This window comes from Anopheles darlingi, chromosome 2, assembly GCF_943734745.1.
Source record: "Anopheles darlingi chromosome 2, idAnoDarlMG_H_01, whole genome shotgun sequence".
Classification (NCBI taxonomy): Eukaryota; Metazoa; Arthropoda; class Insecta; order Diptera; family Culicidae; genus Anopheles; species Anopheles darlingi.
In genome coordinates, this window is record NC_064874.1 from 72,493,076 (window position 1) to 72,510,366 (window position 17,291).

General features: G+C 45.5%; 1 non-coding gene across 1 annotated transcript; it reads right to left on the minus strand.

The window, feature by feature from the left end:
• Positions 1–15,457: 15,457 nt before the first annotated feature.
• LOC125952979 (U5 spliceosomal RNA) lies at positions 15,458–15,582 on the minus strand. Its single transcript, XR_007468899.1, has one exon. It is a non-coding gene; the product is annotated as a U5 spliceosomal RNA (small nuclear RNA).
• Between the last annotated feature and the right edge of the window lie 1,709 nt (positions 15,583–17,291).

Here is a 17,291-nt window from a genome sequence, read left to right on the forward strand (position 1 = left end):
TGCCCGAATACCCCGTTCGTCGCTTATCGTTTTTTGATAATCTTCTTCGCGGTTATTTACTCCCCTCCCGGGGGAGTTGAGCTCCCTGTTTTTCGATCAATCCCCCGTTCCGTTCTCCAATTTTCTGCTCTGAAAAGTCCACTCAAAACGGGCTCATCGGCGCCGAAGAAGGAAGAAGCCCGGCCATCGTTCCGGTGTCCACGGACGGTTTGGCCCGAGGAGATCCCCACCCCAGGAGGCGAGCGGAACATAAAATCACGGATGTAAACAAACTGGCCAACAGCACCGGCGGCAACAATGCAAACCGTTTGTTCCCGCACAAAATCCATCAACGGCGTTCGGCGGGAACCGCAGGATCTGGTGGATTCCGATGACCGTTACAGTTTGTTGTTGGGAGAATCGGAGCGAATTGTTTGAACATCGAAGCAACATCGAGCTCCCGCTCGATGGGGTTTGGCTATCGTTTAAAGGGGATGGAAATAGCAGATTGAAAGTGGAGTTCCGTTTTCATTTTTACATATATTTTTCTTTTGAATTACAAACAACGAGCGGCGGCCAATTTCGATTTCGAGAGCATTTCTTATCTCTCGCCGCATCGCGCTGCTCGAAATGAGGAATCATTACATTCCGATTCGAAGCATTCGAAGTGAAGGCCTCCCCGCGGAGGACACGACAGGACCGTTCGATTGGATAATCAATTTTCGATCGAATTAACGATCGTTTGCGTGAAAATGATGAAAAGCGTCAGCCAGCCAGCCAGTCAGCTCTGGTCGCGCATAATTTACATATTATCGAATCCAACCGGTGCCTCAGGGTGCTCCCGAAACGGCTCGATTGTCAGCACCGTCTTGCCGGGCGGGATCCCGGACAGCAGCTGAGAGTACAATTAGATCAACACAACGAGCAAATCAGCTGCTGCCGATGCGACCCTTGGGCGATGACACTCACTCGCAGTGGTCGTTACTTGTGACCGGAAGTGACGATAAGTCGGTCAGCCTGCGGGGTCTAAAGCACACACACACTATCCTGGCGGCCTGCCAAGGAAAAGGGGTAAATAGAAGGTCGGACTGGTAGAGCAATTGCATAATTGGGTGTCTTTGAGCCGGACAGAGAGAGTGTCTCAATCGGGATCGAATTGGACTCCACCAGGGGCCGACCCGTTGACAGCTGGCCACTTCCGCGGCACAGTGGCTGCCAGGCAGCAACATCTCCCGCTCCCACAGTGTGTCTACCTTTAACCTAATCACGCCAGCCCCGGCCGGCACGTTGATCACCACCACCGGGTCGTAAGGCTGAGAGGGCCGCCCATCATGTTTCCATTTTATGGTTCGTGCGCCACTTCGGAAGCACCTCTCCCCCCTTTCTGCTCCGCCCGATCTCGTCCATCTCGTGCGCGTCACGACCATAATCGCATTAATAGCCGTTAAATGGAGCCCAATTATGTAGATTGGATGCCGAAAGGGATTGATATCTGTTTTTGTGGTCCTCGGCAGCTGAAGGATGATGCCGTAAGCAGGTTCCTGGCTGGTAGTAGACGACACCATTGGCCTACTCCGTTTGGCGCGTGTTTATAAGCCACACTTGGGCAGTGGGGGTCGAGCAGGACGTTGACCACGTGCAGCAACAGTTATGACTTATAACAGCACAAAAAAATGAAGCCGATGGTTTGGTGGTTTCTCCACAAATTCCTCGTTGTCCGTCGCTTTCGCCAATGATTTGGACCATTAAAAGCCAGTTATTTTGATACGTCTCCTCTAGGTTTGTGAAGAGAAAAACGGCACGTAATGAAAATGAAAACAATCTTCTGTAAACCACTAGTCAGAGATGATGCGTGTTGCGTACTGCTGCCTAACTCTTTCCTTCACTTACAGACTTACAGACGTGCCATGCGGTACAATACATCGTAACAAAGTGTTTAATTTAATCAAAAGCTCGCCACAAACTAATGTCGCTATGCTCATTGTGCGACACGAAAAAACACGAGGACAACCGGCGGTCACTCGAGCGTTCGTCGAGAAGTAAACATTTGGAAAACCCCAAGAAACGAATCACGTCACCGGCCGGAAGGGTGCGCTTTCTGCTGCGTCAAGCGAATCTGTGAGCGGCTTATCGCGGCTAAGGGTGGCCAACCCTTCATTATGCAAGCACAAGGGGAGCTCGTGGGATCGGGGAATGATAATGCATTCGCTGACGAAATGCTGATGCTGCGGCTCTCTCGCCCCCTCGTTTGTCTGCAAATGTGTGTGTGTGTCTGGGGCTGGTGGCCACCCTTTACAGATGGTGCATATTCCTTTCGGTTTCACTCCCGTGCACTCTCTGCCGCAGCGGCCATTACCATTTCCCAACAGTTTATCAAGCATACATACATACATAAATGTATACCGCGGCTGGATGGAAAACATTTATTTTCCAAACAATCACGTGAAAATGGTGATTAAGTGGTAACCGCACGCAACATTCATATTCGATCGGCGATCGCGTTGGTGGTGGTGATATACAACTGGCCACATTTCATCTTTACCGACTCCGAGCGCGCTGGAGTACCAGCCAACCGACGGTGAAGAAGCTGCATCATCGCGGAAGTGATCCATTCGGAAGCATTTTGATAACGTAACGAACGCCCGCACCCATGTGGTCTGGTCGTCCAATTGACTTTTCCTCACGTGCACACACACACACACACACACTCATTAATGCGTCGTGCATGGAAAAACGTGGAAAGCCGCATGCTTTGGATGAATATGATGGTGGTGGAAGTCGGATGGAGTTACTTTTACGAGCAGAAAGTGACAGTAAAAATGACGCCGCCCCAAAAAAAAAAACATTCCAGACCCGGCCCGGCCAGCCTCATCTGGTAGCTGCTGCTGCTGCTGTTGCTGCTGTTGTGGCCACCGATTGGGTAACGCGTGGCGTTGGTTGAGGCTTTTTCCAATGTTTTCGCAGGAAGTCCCACAAAACGCATGATTTCGGTGCGACTCCTTTCGATGATCCGACTCCAAACGAACGGACGGGGCTGGTGCGCTCGTTACGCAATGGTTTGTCGGTTTGGAAGCTCGCCCCTGTGTCCACTTGTTATGCCCCGTCGATGGATCTGCCGGATGGTAGATGTAAACTAGACCCAATTAACCCCCTCGTTCGCTGCCGGCTGCACTGGTAACTTCGATCCATGATCATAACCATAAGCAAGCGCGGCATTCGTAGCAACCGAATTTTTAATCATTCCCGTGTGCGTGCGTGCCAGTGGCCAGTATGTTCCAGCGCGTCGTCGTGCGTCGCTGACCGATAACCTTCGTCCCCCGGACGCACGCGGCGCATGATGGCGGCTGGGTCAATTAGAAAACTAAATATTTTCTCACTGATAACAACCGACGATCGGGCGGAATACCATCGGGCAGTTGGTGGTCGCCAATGGTCAGGGGACAGTAAATGGCGGGATTGACCGAAAGTGGGATCCATATTGATAGACTCGGGGGCATTGTGGAGCAGCAGCAAACAGGCGGTTATTATCAATTCGGTGCGAGGCGACAAACGTGGGTTTTTATTGGGACCACGTTACGTTTCCATGCGCTCGTCATCTATATGATTGATGCTTTAACTTTTCACTTTTTTCGGTTCCGGTCGTACCAAGTGTTATTTGTGAAACTACTAAGGGCAGCATGATTTACTGCGGTGATAATAATAGATTGCTAGCTAGACCTAGCGTCCGTCGCAAACACGCGCGATAGAAGAGTGATGCCGGTATTTCATTCGCTATTTGAATATATTTTTCATCGGATTTTTACGGATAACAATATGTTTTCATGGATAACATGCAAATCTTTAAACTAGCAAACTTTATAAACAATATTTTCATCAGGTCATGAATCCGTTTTGTTGCAAATGTTTCCATGTATGTTTCCAATTATTTAAACGCCGCAATGCTTTTCTTTTCCACACTTGAACAATCCCTATAATCTATTCGCGAATTAACTATACCTACTTTTCAATTACATGCAACGCGTAGAATACATTACAATAACTTCAATCTTTGCATCGAGAGTTCTGTGTAAGTCTGCGGTTAAAATGAAACTCTCGACGTTGCTTCTGGGGTGCAAATATGATTCTTTGTCTAGACTATTTTTTGCAAGGGTAAAACGCCTGTATGCTTGCCCTTGACCTTAACAAACAAAACTCTCACATTATGCTGAATGTTAGCTTTCATTAATGTGGGGATCCCTTTCTGAGGAGGGTATTCTAATCACCGCACAAACATATGCCGAACCCAAAAAACCCACAAAATTGGACGGCGACTGGTACACCCGTGCCAGGGTCTCCAGACGGACCATATAGACAACCACAAATGTATTTTAACTTTTTTTTTGTACTAGTAGATGTAGCAGAGCAACATATGGTGATTATTTTCGTAACGGGATGGAATTCGAACTCAATATTGCCAATATGAAATGGAGGTAATATTGCAGATATTCTTGAAGTATGCTATTGTGATGATTGACAATCTTAACATGACAATGCCTTATCAAATATCATCGAGAGCGAATTGCAAGAGCAATGATGGAATCCATTAAAGGAATCCTATGTAGATGTACGATTCAATTATATACTATGCTCTAAGGGGTAGAGTTAGAAAACGATATAAAGTATCATACTTTACGAGCGTTACAAAATGGTTTGTAGGCCAAAGGGCACTGTGATGTCTCGTCTTCTCGGAGCGGTAGAATAGCAGCCACAACGCAACAGCAAAACCTATTTCCATCAAAAGGCACTGGCAACAAAAGGGCTTCGATAAGTTGATTAAAATCCGCTCACAATTGCATCGACTTGACTCATGTTATCATGCCGGGGCCGAGGGTCATTTCCTTTGCGCAACGCGGTTCGGTACCAAGGTTACCACCACAAAGGGCCTACTAGAAACTACTAGAAACATATTTCTATTCCATTTCTACGAGCGCTTGCATCAATCCACTCCACAGCGATTCATGGGTACGTTATATGAACTGATTAGAATGGCGCTATCGCTCCGTCCCCCGGAACACTCACCACCACTCACAGTATCATGCGTTTTGATACGGAGGAAGCCATTTTTAAAATCCATTCCAATCCCGAACCAGCCGCATCTGTAATCCAGATGACTCCCGTAACAATAATTCTCGAATGTTTCAACAACTCGCTAGCCTATCGGGGCGCCTCGAGTACAACATTTCGGTAACAAGCACTGCATGGGATCGGCCCGCCATTTGTAGTAACATAATTGTGATAAATCGGATTGAATGTTCTCCTCCAACGCCAATCCAACAATCGAACACCGAGAAATGTGGTACATAAGCGGGGCAATCAAGAACGCGCCATTTTATTTCCCCGCCATAAATTTCACCCCCTACCCGTAACTCCCGCAAAATCGATGGCGTCATTTGATAACACAGTTTTGCAAATTAATTTAATTCCTCGACAACAACGGTGTGCACCAGTCAGCGCAGCAGCAGCAGCAGTAGCAGCACATCTAAACCATTGCTCTAATCCAATTTGTCCCAGCATCAGCACCACTAGCGGCCAGACACGGACGCCAGTCGTTAGCACCAAACATGCGCATGTTCCCTCACTAGTCTTCTGTTCCCCCTTCCCAGCTGGCAAAACTAATGGTCCAAACGCGCTGCCTGCAGCAGCAAAACCGTTAAGACGACGGCGAATTCCGCGCTGCAAACCGCGGTTTTGCGTGTGACAATGTGGCGACCGGGCACCGGGACACCCGGGAGAAACACCCGGGGAAACAACATTCGTTGCATATTGATTCCGATAGATCCGATATTTACGCCAACGGCAACGCGGTGCCGTTCGTGCCACGATGTCATCGCATGGATTATGTTCAAATTGTTGTCATACTTTCAAATTGTTTTGGCATGCCAGCGGTGTGGCTTGGATGGCCAATGGCCGTGGGCAATACGCAGCACCGTGATCGATCGAAGAACCTTCGAAGACGTGCTGTTGTGATGTGGTTGGCCGGAGCATGAAGCCACGGATGCTTATCGCAACGGCCACGGCCTGCCCTTTATCGTTTCAGCTGCTGTTTGGATTTACTGTTGACGCAAATTCCAAAGATGACATCGCGCGGGAGATTACGACGGGACTACCATGTTTCCGGACAGTTGCTATCTCTAGACTGTGGCATGTGGTTAACTCTCGTTAATCGATCCAGCAAAGCCAACGATGACGACGCAATGCCGACGTCAAAACGAGAAATGATGGTGTTTGCAAGTATCTTTCCTGAGAAGTACACACGTCACTCGCTTTTTGGAACGTCTTTCAGATTCGGAAAAGTTACGAAAAACTCCCGTACGCAAGTCCTAAACCTCCCTTCCGATGGTTTGACCTAGACCCTTTGACAGCAGACGAAACGAAATCCGTTTTTCGACCGACATCTTTCGAGCATGCGAACATCGATCACATCGCATCTCACGCCAACGAAATCGCTCATCTTCTTCGGTAACCCGGGCAATTACGCCACAGATTGCCACAGGACAGGAGGAAGCCCGGGGGTCGATTTTCCTCGCCGAAGCCATTCTCAGCCAAAGGAATAGAAAGCCTGTCCAGACGTTAACCTACCAAAAGCGCACCCTTTTCCATCGAGCAACGCTACAGAACGGTACCGTTCGGTTCGGTCAGACGTTTGGTTCCGGATAACCTCAAAAACCTGTATCTCACACCACCATGGCACCATGGTACCGCGTGCACCGCGCTCGATTATCGATTATCGATCTTCACCTTTCGACTCGCCTTATGCTCCTTATGACGTTCGACAGATTTGATCTCTCGCCCCTCGAACGGTCGCGGTTCATCAAATCGCTCAATGGTCGACCATTGATCCGGGATCCGGGGAGTCCGGCTAGTTGGCTGGAGGTCATGAACTTTTGCCTTTACGTTTTATTTTCCGCTACCGGAGTGTGCGAGAGGTACACTTTCCATCGATCATCTTCTTTTCCGAAACAACGGGCGTGATTAAATGGAGGACCATGAAATTCTTACAATCGATCACGGTCAGTGTAGTGTAGGACGGTAGCATGGAGCTTTGGCGCTTTATTTATCAAAAACCCGGTGGAGAGCAATAAGCTTGAGATGTCGGGATCTGTAGAGAGAGAAAGAAGCGATTTAACAGGAAAAAAGCAAGATACATGTTGGGGTGGCGCGAGTTAAAGAGCCATTCGAGGACAGGAGATTGATAAAAACATGTTGAGCAAGGTGTCGAATAGATGGGTTTCCATTTAAATGATTGAGTTTTTTTTATTGGTTGAGCTGTTTCATTGATTCTTTTAAACTATTAATTTTTAAATACTATTTCTATAATAGCGTCTATTGATTTTTGCTATTAAATTTTATTTTAAGTCTTGTTGGATTTTAAGTAATAATACTATCCAGTGTTGTAATAATACTATTATAAATTAGATTTATTGAAAAGTAATCAATTATAGTAGCAAATTATGGGCAAAAAATACTAATTTCAACACAGATATGTTCAGATTTACATTAAATTCTTGTTTCAGAAGATCGGATGCTAGATCTGCCTTTGGCAGGACAAGTAGTAACAATTTCATGGACCAATATCCGCTTAGGCGTCGTTTTTGGATAATCATAAATCTATATATTGACCATTTCTCACAAAAAAAAAACAAATGATTGTTTCCCATAATCATCATTTTCAAACATCATGGGTATAAGTAATAGGTTCAATGCTAAATGGAATGAAAACTATTTTCCGTTTTCCGAATCATTAAACCCATCCACCCTCTAATTAATAACAGAATAAATATCAACTATTTGCTAAGATGAGATATTTATTCTTCAAGAGTCATTTAAAAAAAGGACCGAAATGCCCAAACAACTACAAATTGCCCAATAAATAATTCGCAAAAGGACAATTGGATTTCGAGTGTGCACGCTAACCGGATGATCTATGATTAGGTTAACCGTCCATTTGGTGCAGTTTTTGAGTGGAAAATGGTGGAATGGCAGCCATGAACAGCGCTCAATTTAATCCATGCACTTTCATAGGCCCACTCAAAACCCCCGGCAATCGAAAAACGATGTTCCGGAGCGGTAAAAGCGACCCCCCAAAAAACCCCCCCAGAGCCACCAAATTATGCCAAACTCGAGGGGCACAAAAACATTATTTGCATTTACGGTCCGGTGCACTCACTGCACGCGGATTCCATGAATGCAGCAGAGGTGGTGAAACGGGAAAGCAATTCTTTGGAAACAATTAAAGGCAAACAACATTCCCCATTTTGGGCAGTGCATCGATTGAGCGGAGGAGCAACACAGAAAAAAAACGGCGAGATTGAAGTTTAGCTCTTGTAACAAGCGACGAACAACACGGCTACACGAGGGGGTCATTGGGATGCAAATTTAATTGAGTTCTAGATTGCATCCGCGTCGATTCCACTGTCCCACTCGCCCTCACCCCAAGTGGGAGGATAAAATCAATTGGAATCCATTTAAAAATGCGCCCAACGAGCGAGAAGGCATCCTTGGCAGTAGTCACTTGGCCACTGAGCGGACACTCCTGTCCGAAAACCCCGCCAAAAAACAGGAAGGAAAAATCCTGCTGGCACTGCTTGCGATGCGCATCGGAGCGTCGAATTGGGCCGAGCCGAACCATCAATCTAAAAATACAATTTTCCGGAAATGCAACGATAGTTACGCCGCTTCAGGACTAGGTGACCTGGCATTTTTTTTTTGTTTTTTTAGGGGGCAAAAAGTCAATTGCCCGAGATAGGTTGGACTAAAGGGGTTTGATCGTTGGGTTTGGGACGACCGATCCTTCATCAAGAATGGTATGCCATCGAGTGGTCATCATCAGCAGGGTGACCGTGGACCATTGAGGTGATAGTATTGTACCAGTCCTCCACGTGGTCCATTGATTGAACTCATTTCCGTTTGCGGCCTCTCCTCTTTCCGTGACGGCTGATGACGGTTGTCAGATCAATTCCACTGACACCATATTCGCGGATTCGCGGATTGAAGCGCTCCTATCGCCATCTGTGCTGCCCCGGGGTTCGCTCGCGATTGATATAGAGTGTGGCCGGTGGAATTGATTCCAATGCGAGCTTTTCATTCCACTCCAACACTAACCGCACCCCACAGACCCATCGATAGAACCGTGGAAAGGGCTTGCGGAAGTCGTCATCTCGATCCATTGCCCCTCCGAACGCGAACGCTTGTCCCACCTGTAGAACGTTTAACTAGTGCACCGTGACCGGAAGTGTCTGTGGCGACAGTCGTGACACGTACTGCAAAACCACTCGGAACCTCCGCGTGATGGAAAATTGAAAGATGAAAAAACAGTTTTGCGGGTTTCGTAACATTATTTTTTTCCTCCCATCACGATCACGGTTAAACGATGGAATGACAATCGACTACGGCCATCGAATGGGACGGACATGGTTACCGTTCTAGCCGCAGCATCGTCACAAACGGTACAAAAACGGAAAAAAACTCATCTAAACCGGGCGGAGAATTTGTAGTATAAAAAAAAAACCCAGAACGTGCCCTACGCTATGGCACACACTGGGACCGCGAGCGATGATAGGAAATGCCAAATCGTCGTCGTGCGATCGAGCTGAGCCATCGACCGGAGCGAGCAGATAATTATCGGATGACAGTCGTCGTTATCGCGATCACGGGCGCACCGGCGAGAACCGGGAATGGAATGGATCGGAACGGAACTGGCTCTGGTGGACCAACCAACCAACCGACCAACCGTGTGTATCGGAACCATCAAACAACCGGACATAGCTTGGCGATACACGTGTGCAGCACGACAATGATGACGATGATGCAACGGACACTGAAACCGCTCATCGAGCGAAAACCTTTAATTATATATAGAACGCCGGTGTTCCCGGTGCCGTTCCAGTGCTGTGTCGCTTTCTGTGCACCTGCCGCACGAGATAACGTAAAGTATTGAGACGGTAAAGTACTAACTACTACTAGCACCGTCACGCTCTGAAAATCAAACAGCCAATTGTCGTCCTTGAATACCTACAACAATGACTTTGTCTAAAAAAGAGCGAGAGAATTGGGGAGTATGTGTACACTCTTCTCTTATTTATAACATTAATATCTGGACATTTTATTAACAACTTCTATTTTGATACATTCCTTACCCCTTAAAGGTTTTTCATTTTTGTCGAACAGATCCAAATCTACAACCATTCAATTCAAAATCCAAGTAGTAGTGGGTTTCCATTCTGTCAGAGCATCGAACTCAGAATGCTTGGATCAACAACTGTGCACACTTCCAACTGAGCTACTAAACGCTCCTCAGCCACTAATCGTGATTATTCGTAGTGTTCAAACTTTATGCCCTGCATCGTGTGTGTGGACCATTCCACGCCATCCACTTTATGCTTCACACACAAATGGTAATGGCAAATTGCGTTGAATGTAAAGCTTCGCGGCGATGTCGTGCTGGAACACATCGGTCGACGCACATCGGGGCAGCAACATAAACACGTCCGATTAATGAGTGCTCACAGCGATGTCGGGTAAATGCCTTTCCAGCTGGCGAAGTTCGGCCACCGGAAAGAACGGGTTGCGTGTACCCCCTTTTCACCCTGCCCTTACTCCCCACCACTCTGCCCACCATCGGCACGTACCGGGGATGTACGTTCCAATCATCGAACCGACCGAACCGCACCACAACATGCTTTCCACCCAAAAAAAACACATCATCTTTATAGGAGTGCACCCGGTCTTGTTGCCGGACTTCCCTCCCGTCCTTCATCTCTTTCTCTCTCGCTCGCCCGGCCAACGGCACTGCGGCGAATGGGCAATGAAATTTGATTGGCATAAATACAACAAAAAAAACTTTTACACCCCCTCGGCTGGCCCCGGCTGACACGCTTGACAGTAGCCGGGCAGCTTCGGCAGCACCGCTCTCTGATGGCACTGGAATGGGTAATCTGGAGCACGCGGTGGAATACACAGCACACTCCAGACCAAAAACCAAACAGAAACGTAACTAATAGTACGCCAGTGGATGTTTGAGAAGATGGTTTAGGGGGTCCTCCCGGTTGGGGTCGGTCAGAGCAAAAAAAAAAACACTCACCAACATGATGCCCGCAGCCCTAGTGGAGAAATGCCACGCCACGCCACTTAATGGGCACGTGCTGGAGCGACGTGGCGTGCGTGCTAAAGGTTGGGCCCTGCTGACATAATAATTTGTCCCGCGTCATCTCCATAATTGGGTCACCATCGGCGGTTGTCCGAGTTGCGGCTTCTGGGTTGCGCGTCTCGGCTCGCCTGACGTTCGTCATCTCGCGGATGGCGGAAATCAATACCGGGAGGGAGGGGGGGGGGGGGTGAGGGCCACCGGGCGCAGTATATTTGAGATTTACAAATACGTAAATAACTGTAAAACCAATTGCATCATTCAATCGCCTGCGCTGGCGAAGGGCTTGGGGATCGGTTTTCCCGTTTTTCTTATCAGGAGTTTGTTTCGGTCATGTGGTCGGCTTAGAGTTGTATAATGTACAGGATTAAAAACAAAATTCCACGTTCTTCAGTAGGATTATTGTTATCTCGCATTTAGTGACCAGGAACGACACAAGATTCATATTCAATTCTCGTAAATACTACTGTGTCCAAAAAGTAAGGTGACCCGGTGTCCAAATTGCCCGCGTAATAGGATATCTTTAGTTTTGTATTTTTTATATGTTGTCAGCACTGTTATTGACAACCATGGCAAATTTCACGTCAAAATATTCACTAGTGTTTGAGATACGTATTTTTTTGTGAACTGCTAAAAGTGCATTCTTCGTTTTTCTCCATGTCGCATATTTTTAAGCAAAGAATTTGCATTAAAAATATTTTTTCTGCTGCGAATATACCATTGCGAATGGTACAGAATGCCTTTAGGGGCGATACTACGTCAAACAAAATTATCTGCAGTTGGTGGAAAGACTTCCAGGAGGGTCGGGAACGTTGTGAAGAGGAAGAACGCTCTAGACGACCACTAACGACGATCGATGCAGTTCACGTCCAAAAAATCAAAGATTTGGTGTTGGAAAACCGTCGATTAACAACAAGAGACTTTGTTGATGATATTTGCATATCAAACATATCCGCTAATTACATTTGGAAGAATGTTTTTCATCTTAAGCGCGTCAGTGTTCGATCACGATAATGCACCATCTAACACCTCGTTGGTTTTCTGTGACTTTTTTGCCAATATTTTCACTCATATCGTTCCGATAAAACCGTATGCGCCTGATTTGGTTACATTTGGCTTCTGGCTATTAGACAAGCCCTAAATTACGTTCCGGGGACACTGTTTTGACACGATAGAGCAGATTCAAGCCGCTGCGAAAAAGGTGCTGAAGGCCATTCCTAAAGACGACATTTTCGCGTGTTTAGAAAACTGAAAAATTCGTCGCCATAAGTGCATTGTATCTGGGAGGGCTTAGTTTGATGGCAAAAAAAATTATTTGGAAGAAAAATTAAGGAACTCTACATCCAATGGAACCAATGGATGTATTGGAACTATACATCCAATGTCACCTTATTTGGATGGTCTTCCCATTATTGTCGTCGCATATCCTAAAGATCACACATTCTTATAGAATGATGTGTAATTTAATGAAAATACCTCTCTGGATAGAAGAAATGTCAATTTCGCTTCATAAAACAGATCACATATAACATATAGAATTCTACTATACTGAAATCACGGAAATACGATCGATAACAATTCCAATGCTTCAACAACACCGCGCACCTGATACGGCCACTCAACGTTGGTCTGCGAAATATGTGGCCCAAAAATAAATCAAAAACAAATCAGCAAGACACACACACACACTCGGTTACGGTCATGGTTGATCGATCCACCGAATCCTGGAAGCACCCACCCTCAGGAACCGGTGGGACCGAGGACATCAATTTTAAAACAGTGAGCCAGTGGCCAAACACGAAGAAATAGCAATCCCAAGTGGCCCAGGCAATCGCGACAAATCGCGTGTGCGCCCCAGGTACCGTACGCACCGTACCGCACCGCACCGCACCTCGGGGCCAAGGGAAACCAGTGCAATTGGTTTTGCAATATTAAGCAACTCACTCCAACGTCGGATGGTGTCCTATTCCGCGTTACCTGGGTATATGCGGCCCTAATGGTATCGTCATCGACCGATGGTTCCAATTGTTTGGACAGATCGAACCGGGAGTGAGTATTGGTAGCGGAGGGGATCAACTTTCGTGGTCATTGTTGACACCCGAAAACGATTCTGTTCTCATGTTAAGGAATACATTCGAGAGCATGTCCTGAGTACCAGGAAAATGTAAACTTTTAACTGCCAGAACACAAATCAATGTGTCAGCAAATTGCTTTAGATGAAGTTTAATATGAAGCATAATTGAGATATACTCACGATAAGCACTACTACTCACATTAATTTTCTATAAGCGGATGTAGGAGTATATTATATACTTTTTATTAGACCTTCAACATGACTGCTTTGATTGCATTTTTTTATTATTTATTTTAAGCATAAACCAGCAACAATGTGCGTCTCTGATTGGCGCTTACATTGTCACTCCTCGATATGTATTTCTTGTTCTAGCGACGCCACTGCACCGACGTCACCCTGATCGTGCCAACCAGCCGATGCCGATGCCCATGCCGATAACCTGATATCATGCAGCCTCCATTCCCGTCGTTCATTATCGGGCCCCCATCTCTTGCCCGGTCAGCTCGAGCGGAAGTGGATATCGAAGAATTTTAAATTAATTTTCATTCTTTCCCCCAAGCGCCAACGTGCCGCGAGCTGGGGTGATGAAAAAAGGCAAAGAAAAGATGCTGCTGCTCGTGCTGGTGCTGGTGCCGGACGATTGGCGACACTAGCCGATCCAGCAGCGATCCGTTCCGTTAACGGTGTGGCTGTTGTGCGCGCGCGCCCATCAAAACAGGTCATAGCTTCCGGCCTTGCAAAGCTCATCTTTCTACCTCCGGCGCTCTCGGGGAGGCCAGCGATTTACCGCAAGGGAATAAGCATAAGGGGACGACCCAAATATTGGCACGCATTCGATCGCAAATCACGCGTGTTGGTAAGGAATTTCGGAGACCCCCGAGGCAACGAGTAGGGCTCCGGGACGCTGTGGGATTTAGCCTTTTGTGAGAAAGCGGAAGAACCAGCGGCGAAAGATTCGAAGGCCAATCCGGTACAGTTACCGTTGTGAAGGTTACCCACGGTTTTTTTTGCCCTGCTATCGGAGGAGAAAGGTATTCGGTGATTGGTAATATCCTCGGATAAAGCTAAATGTGATCGGGTGGTTGGTTGTTGCGGTCCGAATGGGAGGTGGAACGATAACACGTTTCGAATCGTCTTGGGAAAGGCTGCTGGAGTCGTAATCAGTTCATCGGAATGTCTGACCGCAAGAACGATTGATGAATGGTTGATTGAGATATCCTCATGCAAAAAATAATATACAAATAATTACTGAGAAAATAATATTTCAAAATCAAAAAATAATGTCAATATGCGTCTTGCTTAAGAATATTATAAAGGATTTATTGAAATACGAAACAATCAAGTCAACGTTATACAAAGCTTCAAAAGTAAGAGAAGAAACAAGCGGCAGGACAACTCTTCACAACATTCTCTGGCAGCGCATCAATAGATTGGTTAAGGGGGGGCTTCGGTATTTTATTTTAATTCTTAGCATTTACTTTTTACATGTTTTATGAGTGCTTATCCTTTCAAGAGTATTGTGTGAAATTTTGGGATCAATCGAAGCAAAACTGATAAAGATATTGATTTTTGAAAAACAGAGTTTCATACAAGGCTCAAAGCATCTCGCTACTTTAAATCGCGATTCCCAAATTTTAAACACATAATCTGTATACTATTTTGCAGGTGGCCCCGTCGAGATTTTATAAAAATTGTTGATACTTGTTTTTCAATAATTTTTTTAATTATGTTAAGTGTCGTTTTTTGAGGCAATATCGAAAAAAGCATCACTTTTTCAACTTTAAAAATCTGCCAAAAATCGAAAAATGGGAAATTCTACAAAAATTTGACGGGGCTACCTGGATAAACTTATAATCTAACAAAAGAATATTCAATTGTACATTTCGGATGACCCGGGACGTGGCTACGATGGGCACCGCAAAAAGTAAATTTTTGCAATCTTGCAGTTTCTAGATTGGATGTCATGAACGTAGTTTTGATCAAATCTTCCCCAAAATAGAACCAGAATATTCTTGAAAAGTTGTAGTTTAATATGAGATTATTTTGAAAAATTGAAGTTGACTGGTTTCTTCACTAAAAATCTTCAAAAAATGGGCCAAAAGCCCGAAATAACCAAAGCCCCCCCTTAAATGGTTTGCTGCAATGAGTTTGCTGAAGACACCATCCGGTAAGTTGTTGCTTGCACAGTTCTGAACTACTTCTTTTTATTCGCGTTGATGACTCAGTTCCGTATGGAACCGAGTCGAAACAAAAATTTTACTTTAGACTCATTAGAGTATCCCTCTCCACGGAAATCTTTAGTAAAAGGCGAAAGATTTATTCGACAACTGAAGAGAGATCAGAGTGCCTTTCGAACGGATCGGCCGCTCTACCCCATCCGGCCGCTTCATGCAGCCCTTGCGATGCATAAGCGGTTCTTCTTTCGAGAATAGAATATCCTGTACCTTTAATGCAAACCAGCTGCTGTATCCTGAACATCAACGGCAAGGTAGAGAGAAGGGAGCGCGAAAGAAAGGTAGACAGCAGACGGAATACGAACCATCCTTGCGCCTTGCGAATCCGAATCGTTTGCCTGCTTCAGAACGACAAGCGGGACAAGCAGACAACGACGAGGATCGAGAACGAGCAAACGATAGGGCTACGTTGCGGATGTACATTTGTAATCCTTTGGCAAACTATTTATCCTTCACGACAAGACCGAACTTTACACATCAATTCCAGAAGAAACACTCCACAAGACCTTTCAACGACAGTGACGATCGGTTCTGTGCTCTGTTGTGAAATTCGTCGTTAGTTGTTCCTGTTTCGGGACTCTTTTTTTTGGCCAAGCAACGAATGACCGAGAATCGATTAAACAGCGAAAGGGGTTAGCAGAGGCACGGCAAACGGCGTTCCTTCTATTACGCGAGCATGAAATCAAACGTTAAAGGACATTACACTCGGGCTGAACGAGGAGGAGCACGGGATAAAAATTGTCTTTCGGCTTCGGAGCGAGAAGCAGTATTGTAATTGGATGGCGAGCGATGGTTTTAAGATCACTTAACTAGAAACACATTAGAGGCGATATTAGACCGCCGCACGCTAATTTGCGTTTCGTGCAGTTCATTAAAGCTTTATGTGTTGGAAAAAGTATGTGAAACCAATGCAATAGCAGGACTAATGTGCCCACTACAAGGTAGTTTATTTTTTATAATTTTTGCACTTTTGCACTTGCACTTTTGCTTATTTATGCAAATAGAGTTGCTTGTTAAAGTGGAAATATTTTTTAACATAAGTTATTCAATTTTTGCTAACCATATTAATCATTTACTATTAAGTTAAATACCGTTCTGTATAGTTTTAACATTGCCTTGGGGAACCAATTACGTATTGGTTGCGAATTTCTTTTCATCATTTGGCGCGTTAAGAACCTTTTGAGCCAGAATCATTCTTAAGCTAAATATTTGCTCATGTGATTCTTTTAATAATTGATTGAGACGTTATGCTATGTAGTTTTTAATCCGTAATATGGGAAGCAATGAATAAATAAAGGTTTTGTAAAGAAACAATTTTCGCGAAATACCCTTTTCCTAGTGATCAAAACCAAATTCAATCATTCTCTGAATGACAACAGAAAAAGAAGCCATATGAAAATCAGCAATACATTCAAACTAACTACGGCATCATAATTTTATACATTTTCCTTTCCTGATGATGACAACCTCTTTGCGCTTTAAATTGTAACCTCGTAAGATATGTGATATGAGGTGTTAAACTATCGCAGGATAGCTTGTGCTAAGCCTACATCACTGATATGGGAGAGGTTCTTTACCGTATTTACCGCACGGGGTACAGAAGATAGACCGAAAGGAAGTACATCGTCACCTTTACGCAATGAAAACTAGTGAGTTCCATCTCAACAAGGAAGCCTCAGGGTTATGATAAGAAAATCATAGAGCTACTAACACATCAGGATCTGCCCTCCAAATCGTACCAACAACATTCAACGCACCAGCACACCGACAACGCATCGAGCCCCAAAGCACCTATCCGGGGACTCTCACATAAAGTGATAAA